This window comes from Echeneis naucrates, chromosome 10, assembly GCF_900963305.1.
Source record: "Echeneis naucrates chromosome 10, fEcheNa1.1, whole genome shotgun sequence".
NCBI classification, from domain to species: Eukaryota; Metazoa; Chordata; class Actinopteri; order Carangiformes; family Echeneidae; genus Echeneis; species Echeneis naucrates.
This window is the reverse complement of record NC_042520.1, coordinates 8928809-8942525: the sequence shown is the minus strand read 5'-3', so window position 1 is coordinate 8942525 and position 13717 is coordinate 8928809.

The following is a 13717-nucleotide window of genomic DNA, read 5'->3' as shown; positions in this document are numbered from 1 at the left end:
ACGTCTCCAATTGCCTTATAAGATTGCTGGCGTTGAAACTGGCAGCAATTGTGCCAACAGCTTTATATTTTGGATTCTGTGGGGAGCACAGAGCAAATACACTGACATTTTGCCAACGGCTAACATCACTCCATTTATTGGAAATCAGCTCTTTGCAGCTCTCAAACAGTAGCTGCCGATGGCTGCACAGCTCAACGTCCTGTATTAGTTATGGTTTTACAGTGGCAAAGAAAGAAAGGGTAAATAATGAATGTTAGCCATCATAAATTTCAAAATACATCAAATCAGTTTGGAGCTTGGACTCATAGATATGTGAGTTCTGCACTACTTCCAAGTTCAAACCAGGACCTGTGGACACTAACTGTGCCCCCAAAGGTTTTCAAATGGCAAGCTCTGTGTGTTCTGTGTAAGGAGGTGATTGTCTATTTCAGGAACATCAAATATGACTTTCTAGTAAAGTGAAATTGAACATACATTCCTGCAAAGGACAAGAAGGCTGAATATGTTCTCTGTTTACTTCTATTGAACAAATCTTTGAATTACAGAATGATTTATGTAAAAACTGACCACTTTGATTTGCTTGTTGATTTGCCAAAGTTGGATTTCCTGGGGGGAAAATGTCAGAAGTATTATTATAATAAAACACATAATAGTATAGCCAGGGTTGACCAAATACCAGTTTCCCTTTAAGTAAACATAGTTTCTCTGGATGTCAGCAAAACAGAAATTAAATCCAATTCAGGTCACCCCAAACCAATAATGTTCCAAAAATTGTTTTCCCCGAATCCTGTGAATCTTTCCTCCTTCAATCTGCAAGCCAATCTTTTCTAAATTCACAGGAAGGTTACTTAAACAATTCTTGGCAGGAAGATTCAATAAAACACAGGACAGTAAATCAAGTCTGCAATGGAACAGCAAAGTATACTGAAATTGGCCTTCCTTTCTAGGTCACAGGAATGAATAAGGTAAATCACCAACTTGTAATCTGCTTGCTGTCAACTTGCTCCACAACTAAAGGCCCTTATCAGCCGCGACAGTGCCGGAACCATTTTGTTCGCGGGGTGTAAATAACTTTACATTGGTCATGAAGCAAGATAAGGCATTTCATGAAATGTGAGCTGCCTTAATAGATTTTGACAGGTTGCTGATATTTCATGCAGCTGATTTGGTTCGAGTTGGAAATGAGGTGCAGGAATATATGCTGAAGCTGAGAGATACCAGTGCAAAATGGGTCTGTGCATCTTTCCCTGATGGGGCTGACAGTGATGTTGATGTCTTTGTGGATGTGTCCACAGCAGGGAGAAGCGTGAACTGACTATTTATTCACATAGGACTTCATTCCCTTTTAATCGCACAGTAATATGTGTAATTTTCCAAGACTATTATCAGCAAAGAAATGGAAAAAGGAGAGTGAAGAGAGTCATTTTCACGTTTTTGGAGTTACAGTTTCTGATGCACAGCAGCACATTCCTTGTTTGTCCACTCCTCTTTGTTCGTAGTAAACCCCTGGTGTTACAGGCCCTGTGGGGGAAGCTTCTAGCAATAGGCTTCTTTAACAGGAGTGAGAGCCACGTCAGCCCCCATGATTTGTTATTCAGTGAACCGCATCTCTCGAGAAACGGATTTACTGGCATGCCCTCTGCAGAGGAATGAAGGTCAGCCCCTACCTTAGAGATGCCATTTGTGGTGCGGTGCGATGCGATTGTTAATATGCCCGCTTTGAAGAAAGTGAGCAGAAAAACATTCATCCCCATTTGGAATTCTGGTAATCGCAAAAGATGAAAAGAAAAGGGTGGAGGGATGAGGAGAGCAGACGCAGACTCTCTCTCTTAGTGATGCTCTACAGTTTCTCACACTTGCTGCTCCAACCTTCCGTGTTTGGGAGAGAAATATTCCAACTGCTGCTGCTGTCAGTCTGCACGCATCATTGTTAACACATAGCTTGGAGGAAAAGTTCGCCCTTTGACCCTGAGAATGTGTGAGAGCAAGGGGCGAGACATGTTTGGTTATGCGCCTGGTAGTTCTCCATTTTTATTTGCTTGTACGTCCCATACATCCAGGTACATACAGTTGTTACAGAGGCGTTGAAGTAAACCTTTTACATTTTGGTAAATGCTTACTTACTTTCTTGCAGAGTTTGGTAAGAACATCAATACACTTTTTCTGTCTTCAATGCAGAAGCTTCTGCTAGCTTAGCTTCCACTAAAAAAATCGATATAGCAAGGCGAGTAGCATGGCGGCATCGTGGTTACCTCTGTTGTCCCATGACAAGAAGTCACAGGTTCAGTTCTCTCTATGCTTGTGTGAGTTTCCAGGCTCCAGCATCTCATGCGGAAACTGTTAAGCGGTAGAAAATTAATGATTGAATGGAAAACAAACCCTAACTGTGTCAAAGTAAAACTGTGGTTCAGATATTAATGCAGCAGAACAACATTACAGTCAACAGCATTATGGCACATATCCTGCAAGTCAACTCCTCATTTGTCAAAAGTTGCCTCTCCCTGAAAAGGCATTATTTATGCTCTTTGATTCATGGTGGCATTTTGCTGGGACTATAATTGCCAAAATGCCATTAAATTTGCTGGTAGAAATATTAGCAATTAATACAAATAATTTATAATTGAATTCATAAAAGTTTCTACAGTCACCCATCCAGTTTGCTGTTGTGAATTTTAATTGGTTGTTTATAAATGCTGGCCCAGATGTCCTGCAGCTGTTTTCCAGAAGATAAATCATCTGACAACATCCTAGAATTCTGGGGGAGGATTTCCCACAACCTGACAACCCCAAAATTATTTTGATTCACGATTTATAATTAATCCATAAGGCATCAGAAAAATGTGATAGCCATTACTAGCAAAACACTTACAACCTTCAATATCTGTCAGATTACCGTATGCCGAAAGAATGTATTAACACTTAACAATAAAGGAGCAGATTTGTGGACCTGCGGTAATTTGAAGTGCAGTTGTGTGAATGTGCTGCTGGTGACACGCTCGCTGTGAACTGTGAAAGTCAGTTACTATATACAAACACTGAAACATCAACACATTTGAAAACCCAACTATGAAACATGCACTGCGCAAATAACAAGCTATGTACAACCACATCTGTTAAAGTTACTCCTGCTATCATCACGACACTAAAGCAACCACACATATTTACAGTCAAACACCTGTCATCTCAAAAGAAATAACTCATGGCCCAAATAAGATTTTCTCATCTGGCAGTGAATGGTAATGGTCCAGATAATCAGCCATACAGAGTACTCAGTGTGAGGACAAATCTGTTCCTCTTTCTAAACCTGAGGACTTTTGAATCAGATGAAAATGACTCAGGCTGCACGTACATTATTTCATTTTGTGTGTGCTGTGTATCAGCATCTGTTATGTTTACACCTGGTATCCACACCTGCTGCTGACAGTTTATTGTTTGAAAACTGAGGGGTTTGGTAGTTATATATACGGACAAAAATGGAGACTTTTGGAAACAAACTGGTCACATTTGCAATTGCCTCCTGGTTGTGTCTCACCAGTAATTACGGATCTTGTTGTTCGTTTGCTCCAAGGTGTTATACAGAAGAAAGCCTTCATTTCAACTCAACTACAGCTATTTCTGCTGACCAATTACTGAGCAGATAGTCAGTCTAGTGATATGAACAGAGATAATCTCTGATATGCAGCCAATACACTCTTATAGAGATTGGCTGTAATGTTGTTCCTATGGCCTCAGGTGCCTTTTCCAGTATCACAAAGATTTTTACATGCTAATCTATAGCTAATACAAATTAGCCCTTTTGGCTCACAAAACAAAACAAACAAATGCAACAAGAATTGTTAGTCCTTATGTTAATCTAATCTAAATTGTTTGCTGTAGCTACATGTTTTGGCTTTGTCATCAAAATAACAGCAAGCAACCAAATAAGTGTTTCAAAAAATATTGAACTGTTCCTTTAAGTAAAGTTTCTTCCCCCAAAAACAAGAAATAAAAATAAGAGCAAGCTGATATCTCAGTTTGATGTAATAATTTCATCGCCTTGCTCAGAGCTGTTTCAATTTTATAAGACAGGGTTTTGCATGGAAAACTTGATAATGCAAACAGCTTCAAAAAAGTGCTCTTTTAAGCCTGTCATGTGCAGATGAAGCCACTGTAGCACTGAAAATGTTTTTTATACGACTGCTGTACTGTTGGTGCACTTTTCTTCAGTCCCAAGAGGAACAGCTGGGGAAACTCATGGAGTATAAAAACAATTGGGGTGTACTATGAAATGCAGGGAACTACATTTTTCTCAAATTGTAATTATAAGCTGATATTGACTTATTAAAGACACATCACTTTGATTTCAGGGCTTTTACACACAATAAAGAAATCCCCAAATTACCCCGCTGTGGTTTTGTCATTAAATGCATCTCATCCTCATTTCCTGTTATGTTCCATAAATTTTCCCTCATCTTTCACTGAAGTATTTCCCTGTGGGAAGAGTCATCTTAAAGCGATATTTTGATCAATTGCATTGTTTACTACCCTCAAGGCGGAACCTTTCCACTGTGAAAGGAACTAGTGTTCTCTCTCCATGTGACCAAAAACAGCTTTGGGAAATGAATTAATTTAACTGGTTAGTGCATGTGACGGCCCAGGCCTGTTTACTTTTTCAGTTGTTTTGCAGGTCTAATTGTAATTAATTGTAATCTAAATGTAATTAATCAATTTATTTAATTTTAAAGACGAACATCACAGTAATTATTTTTGCTTTGTGAGTCAGCTCAGCTCAACATAAAGACTGGAAACATCCCAAAGCATAAAAAAGTCCTCTGACCAGCTGTAAATACCTCCTATCTCATGTTTAAGAAAAATTTCTATCAGTTCCAATCTGTCTGCCACTTTGGGTGCCCTGGAAACCCCTCTTTACTCACGTATTCATCTGTGATGAATGTGAAGATGAATAATCTATGACACTGACTCCAACTATTACTCCTCGGAAAAGAACTTATTTTCATTCTGCATTTTGTCTCTGTGGTTGACATATCTGTTACAAAATAAAATCCTGCACAGCAAGGTTCAAAGCAAAATGGACACACAAACTCTTTGAATTAAGCGCTGTGGTCAGTGACCTGATGATAAAATTAGACAGGTTAGGCCAGTCAGTTTTTCTGTGCTCAGCTAAGAGTGGTTAAATTTTACCACGAGGGGCTTCAGTGAACAAAATAACTGTAGCACTGAAACCTTTCCAATTTAGAAGCACTAGACCTGAAATATAGTACCAGCTTCAAAGTTAACAAATTCTCTCAGCTCTGTGTGTGTGTGTGTGTGTGTGTGTGTGTGTGTGTGTGTGTACGTACCCATCCAACAGCGACACAGCTAGTTCAAGTTCTGCTTGTTTTTGGTAACTGAAGTGTCAAAAGCAATCCTGCTGCGATGTGCCTCTGGCTCTCCAGACAGATACAAGTAGTTGGCCGTGGGACTAAGAAACACAAGCAGCTCAGTTCTTACTGCAACATGAAGATTTTAAAAATATTGGAAGACTTTTGCTATGCTAATAAATTACTAGTCCAAAAGAAGCTTTGACTATATTTGCCTACTGAAAATAGAGAAATATACACTTCATATACTCTAAATAGTTTCACATATTCTTGCATTCTTGTCTTTTTCTCTATATGTCTGTTATTTATTGCCACTCTAGCTCTAATACAGAGCAGTAGTACATCAATAATATTACTCTTAAATACAGTATAGTAAATGTTAAATGCAATATGTTTGAGGATTGCATGCCTCCCCTTAACACTTTTGTAGTCTTACTGTAGGATGGAAGAAGACTTTCCAGCCTTGTGAGGAGGCCATAATCTGGTCAAAGCAGCAGGGTTCAAAGATGGGCTCTGTAGGTTGAGAAGACTCAGCTGCTTTGTGTGAAAGATGGTTAACACAAAGTTAGTGAGTAAAAGTCTGCTGATGAGATGTGTCAGTTTTTGATATTGAGTCAACTTGGCCAGTTTTCCTATTATATTGAAACTGAAAAACTGAAAAAAAAAAAAAAAAAGTTTTACTTGGACAACATATATGTCTGGCTTTATTCTCTGTTTTCTATTTTACAGAAGGAACATCAGTTTTACGGTCTCATTTTGAAATCTTGACACTATTCTCAATCAGCCCTAATATAATGTGCCTGAATATAATTACTATGTAGACCGGGGAAGTGGTAGATGAGTGATTGCTGGCACCACCAAGTGGTGGCTGCAAAAAAAAAAAAACAATGAGGAAAGTCAGCGACTTTGATCTTCATGTGCCATAACATTATAACACGCAGGCTCCTCTAGGTTAATTATACTCTGGATCAACAGGATAGGTAGAGAATAACCGAAAGGTTCACTCTCATGTCATTATCTTGATTACTAATTCAGTTGCAGACATTCACTTTTGACTTTGTGAGATATTTGGAACGTACCTTATACTTCCTCTGTCAACTATGTCACCCCACAATCTTACGACAAAGCATGATATGAGCGAAGAGATGCTGATAAATGAGCAGGAGGAGCACCATATGCAGCATTTACCTCCACCACATATTGCAGAAGAAAACCACAGCTCAGATAATTTAATACAGCTCCTTTCATACTGTTGCAGCAGCGACTTGTGCATTTGAGCTAAATAAAGATGAACATGAACTGAATATAGCAGGAAAAGAAAAAAGATGTCGCTCTGAGATTCTCAGAAACACAAAGTTTAGAGGTAAATAATTTTCTTTAGTTGGTTATTTAAGTCTTTATTAAACAGATTTATTGATATTCAAAAAGATACACAGAGCAAAACTCTGATCGCGACTGAATATAAAGCCTGATATAAATTCTTCACAGTGATCAAGCTCTAAATCTAAGTTACAGTGAGACATAGTGTTTTTCCTGATAACATATTCCCACAGGACACAGCATGGACACTAGCTTTTTGTGAGTGACACTCATCAAGGCTGTGTCACTGCTCACGGTCAATAGACCATTAAATGAAATGACAGTTCCCAGAAAATGCTTTATTTGTTACTCCTCCTTCCAGTAAAAACTAAGTGCTCAGTCCTCAAAAGACATTTAATATTTTTTTTATTTGTTTATTTAGACATTTTTTCTCCAGAAAGAATTTGACTTATTTTAAAAGAAAATTTATTCAACAGGAAGAAATAGGACTTAAGTAGAAATGTGCCTGTACAGACACGGCCATAATGAACAATATGCCACTGGAATAAAGCTTGCAATTTGTAATTCCTGTAAAGCCAAATTAAACTGTGGTGCAACAAGCGTGATGACATTTGCACCAGCAAACTTAATCTGACTCTTAATACACCATCACAGTGCTGAAAAAGAGGCTACCAAAGGCAAAGCATCCAAAACTAGAACCACACCTCATGCTCTGGTGCATGGCAGCTTCATCACTGAACTGCTGCTGCTTCTCGCAGACGTGTGTCCTCATTTCCAGTTTGGCTGCTGTGCCTCGAATAATGGCCATTACATTTTCAGTCCAAAAAGTGGTGTCACTAGTAGTTCCTAGAAAAAAACAATGAGAATCTGAGCCCAAACAATTTGGTGCATCTCCAGGGAGAGAGATAAGAGCTCCCCAGGAAGGGAAAATCAAGTGAGAAGAAAATATTTACTGAAACTGTCATTTTTGTCTATGAAATTATTATTATTATGATAAATGCAAATCTCATACATAGCACAAAGCACAGTTGACATTATTTAAGTTTGATATATATCAGTCTCTCTTCTCCTTTGGGCTATATCAAACAAATAGAGAGATTAAAACTAAACTAAGACTTCCACAATACAGAGACAAATTACAACTGGCATTTAAAGGGGGCTTGGATATTCAGTTTGAAGGTTTCAAATGACTCATTTGCCTGAAAGATGTTCAAATCTCTATATGTTCATTTACAGATTACAAGGTCACATCCGTAATTCTTATTTATGTCTACCACTGTTTACCTAATACTATCATTCTAAATTTGAGATTGATCAGAATTTATCTTTTTCACTTTTTAGATGATTGTATTTTAAAGCCCTTACATCGGTGTATCATCAGCATTATTTGCTCGATGTATCAGTATCAAACCGTCCTCTGTATATTATTGTACCACATTTTGCTGGGTGACACATTTCCTGTGAGCAGCAGTGCTAATTGCAGCTGTGGACATCAAATTGCACAGAGGATCTCATCACAGTTTTCACACTCGACCGGGATCAAGTCATTATAGTCATTGCACAGCCAATTAGCTTCCATTCTCTGCCCTGACGTGTCCTTTAAACCACTTGAACCTGATGAGCATTGCACAATGTGTAAAGCTCTGTGGATCATATGAATTGAGTAGCTGTTGGATTCTGCAGGCAATGAGGACAAAATAGGCTCCTCCTGCTCGAGGTTAATGGGGATGGATTGTGTCCAGGGTGATTCAGAGCCACATTTACTGGAGGGCGCAGCCAGGGTGAGAACCTGAGCTGTGATCCCAGTGATCTGTAGCAGCACTGGGAGACCGATGCCTTCCCCTCCAACAGGCTATTACATGTGACCCAACCAAATTGTTGCCGCAAAAGTGAGGACCAGGATTCATTGGTCAAGAGGTTGCATTAATTAGACTTGACCATGCGGCTGCTCTTCCATTATTCCTGGTCCCACTTTTGCTCATTTGGTGCGAGGTGTGTGTGTGTGTGTGTGTGTGTGTGCGTGCGCCCGCCCCTGCATTCATAAACTATTTGAGTATCCCTTTTTAAAATTTAGCCCAAAGAGGGTGAATGTTTCAGCTCAGCTTGTCTCATATGTACCTCAAACTGACGCAATAACGACTTTGAGCACAATTGCATTGTGTTGTTGTTGAATGCATATTCAGATCAATCTCTACAAGGCACTCATGGTAAATTCGTCACACCTTTTGACACTCGGATACCAGCCAGGGCTCTAGAGCTGAAATTATTTATACTGACTAAAGGATTGATGGCAATTTAAAGACAAAATGAGGATATGCGCAATGCTATTTTATCAGTTTTCTGTCACAGCATGTTTGTGTTTTTGACAGCTGCTGGAATAAAAAAAGAAATTAGAATAAATGAAGCCCAGCTTCAGAGAATATCATTGTGCTTTTCACCCAATTTTCTGACATTTTATACACTGAACAGACAATTGATTAATAATAAAGAAAGTAGCTGGCAGAAGTACTGACAATGCAAATAGCTGTTGGTTGTTAGCCATACTGTTCTCCTGTGATGAATTAATATGACATTTCCTGAGGTTCCATGTCTGATGATCACTTGAAACAAAGAAAAAACACTGAAGTAATAATACATTTAAAAATACACAACTGCAACAAATATAAACTGATATGCAATACTTCGCTGGATAAAATGTAATCTAATGATAATGTTTTAAAAACTAAATTGTCACATGGTGCAGCCACAAGATGAAGGAAAGTGGCCTTGAGTAGTTGCATCTGCACTTCAGAGGAACTGGAAATGATAATGAGTAAACCAGATGGGTTTGGAGGCTGCTGGACTGTTGTGAGGGATTTGTACTGCAGTTTTTTCAAAATGCTCTAATTTCCCCATTGACACACAAGGATGGCAGCAAGCTCAATGTCCTGCCCAACGGCGCTTAAACATGTGGCGATAGAACCCGAAACCCTAAAACGAATGGAAGACCAATATTTCTAATTGTGTACACCTTTTAATAGCAGTTATCGCATTGGGTTTAAGTATCAGGGTATCAGGTGCAAGTAAGTCAGTGACAGAAATCTGTGTGTTAGGTTTAAAAAAAAAAAAAAGATAAATACTTGTTCTGGTTTGTGATTGATCTGCTGTGTACATTTTATTGTAGGGTTGGCCAAATGTAATCAAATTAAAATAAAGACAAATTATTTTCTTAGTAACATGTGTTGAGACGCACTTTTGTTGCTATCTCAGCCGGGCCGGGAGATGACAAAACACCGCTGAGGAGTCAGAATGTTGAATCAACAAGAGTATTTTATTTAGCGCTGTCTGCAGAGAGCGGAGATCACATAATACACTTCAACAGTGCACCAGGAAAAGCCAGGGGTGATCTGACCTGAAATTGTTTGTGTTTGAGTTTGTATACTGACAGGTTTGTTCCTCCTTGAAGGAGGTCCAGCCTGAGCGTGGCCTGTTCCTGATTGGTAAATTCTATCTACTGTTGTGGGTTATCGGCCAAGTTCTCAACTTACGTTTCTAAGACGTAGTCTCTTATGTTTTCTCGTTTTTGGTGAGAAACAGAAAGTTTTGTCTCGTTTTTGGTGAGAAACAGAAAGTTAGTTTACCACATTCCAGGGCGGCGTGACCTGCATGTATTTTAGACAGGTTAAACTAGTTCAACTGAAATTTTGCTCTTTCTGGTGCATTACATATCCATTTTAATATCCATCAATCCCCCTTTTGATCTCTTCAAAGAGATCACAAACAGAAAAATAGTAAATAGCGTAATCCAGTGATATACAGAAAATTAAACAAAAACTCAGTAAAAAGAAACCCTGAATTAATAAGCGAAAGGTACACACATCACCATCAACTAAACTCCAAACATATCCCAGACCTCTTGGTAGAGCCGCACATGCTATCCATCACATGACAACACTAAATGAGGAGGGTTATAATCATAAAACATGTCACTATCCCACAGAGCACCTAAAACCTTTCAACCAGAAATCAAATTTAATTAATTAACTAACTCATTCATTCATTTATCTTCTGTCACTTATCTGTATCTGGTCAATAAAATTGATGTATTAAACACCCACAATTAAGTCGTGTTTGGGTGGTTAGACTGTTGCCGAGACGTTATGGACATTGATATAACCTCAGTGTCATGACATATAATTGTAGATAACTTTTAATTAATCAAAAAAAAGACTCAACTCTTGCTGCTATTTAAAGACAAAGCAAGTGTATCTGACAAAATACCAGCACTGATTCAATGAATCCAGAATTTGGAAAAGTAGAGGAAATTGAACAGAAATAAAACTTGAGCAACACAAAGTGAGAATGAGACACAAAAATTTCATTTAATGGTTCCCAAACACAACTCAGAGTAAGCTGCAGAGGCTTTGTAATTTAGAAAAGTTGTTTACTTGCTTTTAGCTTAACAGCAAATGCTTGCTGATATTATCAGTGTTTCTCACCATAGGCAGATGGAGTCCTAATGAGAACGGGGTGGCAGTTTGCCAGGTGCACCACATCAATAGGAAATGAACACATGAGCAACGATTCCTGGAAGAACAGCAGTTTTTTATCAGTTGGACTCTCTGTAACACGGATGCATTTTTCATACTAAGTGTTCAGAAAATTAGATCATCAAAGATTTTTTTTTTTTTTAAAGGCAACTTGGTCTTATTTTACCTATCTAAGTCACTATCTTCAAGTTTAAGTTGATCAATAAATAACAAAATTGAAAGAATACAGTGTTGCCATATAGAGAAGGCTCAAGGTTTAAACAGTCACTTTGGTCCAGACTGAATTTTCTCAGCATCTATTGGATGATTTGTTGTACAATTTTGGACAGTCATTTGCAGATAATTTTGATGATCTAACTCTTCATCCTGCACCCTGAGTATTAAATTATTATTAGAAACATTATTTTTATAAAATATAAAGTTTAATTTATTGATTCATTTAATAGGTTAGCTTTATTTCTAATTTTCAACTCTTGTCCCCAGTGAGGCTTTTGTAAACAATGTAATTTAAACAGTTCTCTTTCAGAGCAATATTTTTTTTTCTCCAGTATTTTGGTTAATTGTGAAAATAAAAAATCTAATCAAATCAGATTTATTTATCTAGCACCAAATCATAACAGAGAGAGTAAAATGAAGGGATTAAGTGGGAACAATAGCAGGAATAGAAAAAATGCAATAAAAACATGCAGATGTAAGGAGGGCTGACGGGGGCAGGAAGAGCTGAGAGACTACATTCATTCATTGAAACAATATCCAGGATGTTAGCATTGTCATGATGCGCATGATGGGATGTTGATGTTAGCATTGAGCCTCCAGTATAGTTGCAGACTCTGTTTTATTTAAAATGGAAGGCAGCCATTAGAGACATACTTGCTACACTGTGAACAAATGTTTGCCATCCAAGGCTTAAATCACGTTTCCAGTTTGCGAGTCCACATTGGATGCACCGCTGTTGTATAGGTCAAGATAAACAAGGCAGTCAACACATATTAGCATTGCTGCCTTGCAGTGGGTGTGAATAAGATGCCGTGCTGCAGATGATTTGAGTTGCCTTGTGAGTGGGGTGAAGCAAAAGCTCTTTGCATGCTAACAATCAGCAGGCTAGCTCTCAGCTCATTAGTCCTCTTTCAGGCACACATCTTCCAGAGACTTCACACAACAGTGGGGGGAATGTCTGGGATAAATAAGGAATAATCAAAGGATCGTTCTGGCTGGGAGTTGACCTCAATACTGGGTTCCTTGCCGTCATGGAGGCTCTGCAGACACACTTCTACCATTATAATGAATAGAGCAGTGTCCGCAGAGGACAGGCAGAGACCTGCAATACAATCACTAATGCTTGGGGAGGAGAACAACGCTCTTTTGCAGTTTGGTTCATACAGAGGCTTGTTTCAGTACCACCTGCATGCCGCCTGTCCACAATCTATATTTGGAACATCATTTGCAAGACAAACAGTATGAATTAAAACTTTTCACCTATTAATAACAGTCAATGAGTGGGAAGTTATGGTTAATGGCACAGAAAGGCTTCTCAGAAATAACACTTCCTCCTCCAAATATTCTCACACACAGCTGAGTTAGTCTAAGCACCGAAAGAAATCTTGTTTTAACAAACCAACCAGATTGGGGGGGGGGGACAGCACTACAACACACAAATACAGACCAGTTGTATGCAAAATAATACTTCACCCCTTTCAAGCTGTAAATATAGTGAATACATTTTTAATTAATAATAAGTCTTAAAAAATAAAAAAAAACATCCCTTCCCTTTCTTTCCACCTCTTCTTGTCACAAACTGCATTTCAAACTGATTTGCTCATCACAAAGTTCACAAAGCCATGACATAATGCTGCAGTATCAGATCAGGTATCTTTCTCTACAACGATAATATTTCATGTACAGGACATTCGTTTTCTAGTCAACTTCAGCGGTAGGCCATCGCTGGTCTTTGTCCATCCATCATCTTCTGACCTTCAGCTCAGTGCCCTGACGGCTGCCTGGGGGCATGGGGAGAGTGACTAATTTCGTCTCAACCGCCACCTCACTGCACCAGAGGCCCCTTATATCCGTCCAGTATTATCCGAGCCTGGCGTCTACAGATTCCTATCATTGCTCTCAGCTTTAATTATTCACGCTGCTGAATCACACTCTCATTGTAGAAATACCCAGACTGGCCAGACTACCTGTTCTCTCCCTCTCTCAGATCTTATCTCTCTGGCCTTATGACACTATCTCATCCTCCTTTTATATACTGTAGATAAAATACTACTGAACTACTGGACTGTCCTCAATATACAGTAAATAAAAAATTAAGTCTGTAAATAAGTCAATTAAGGAATGACTGAAGTTACTGTGTAAGATTTCAGAAGTTTCATCTCCCTTGAGCTGAAAGCACAACAATCTCATGTTAAAGCTGTTTCCTGTTTTCTATAAGAGGTGAAACTTTGTGAAACTTCATCGTCATGTGTGCAGAGAAAAGGAAGGTTTCTTTAAAGCTCTTTAAAACTT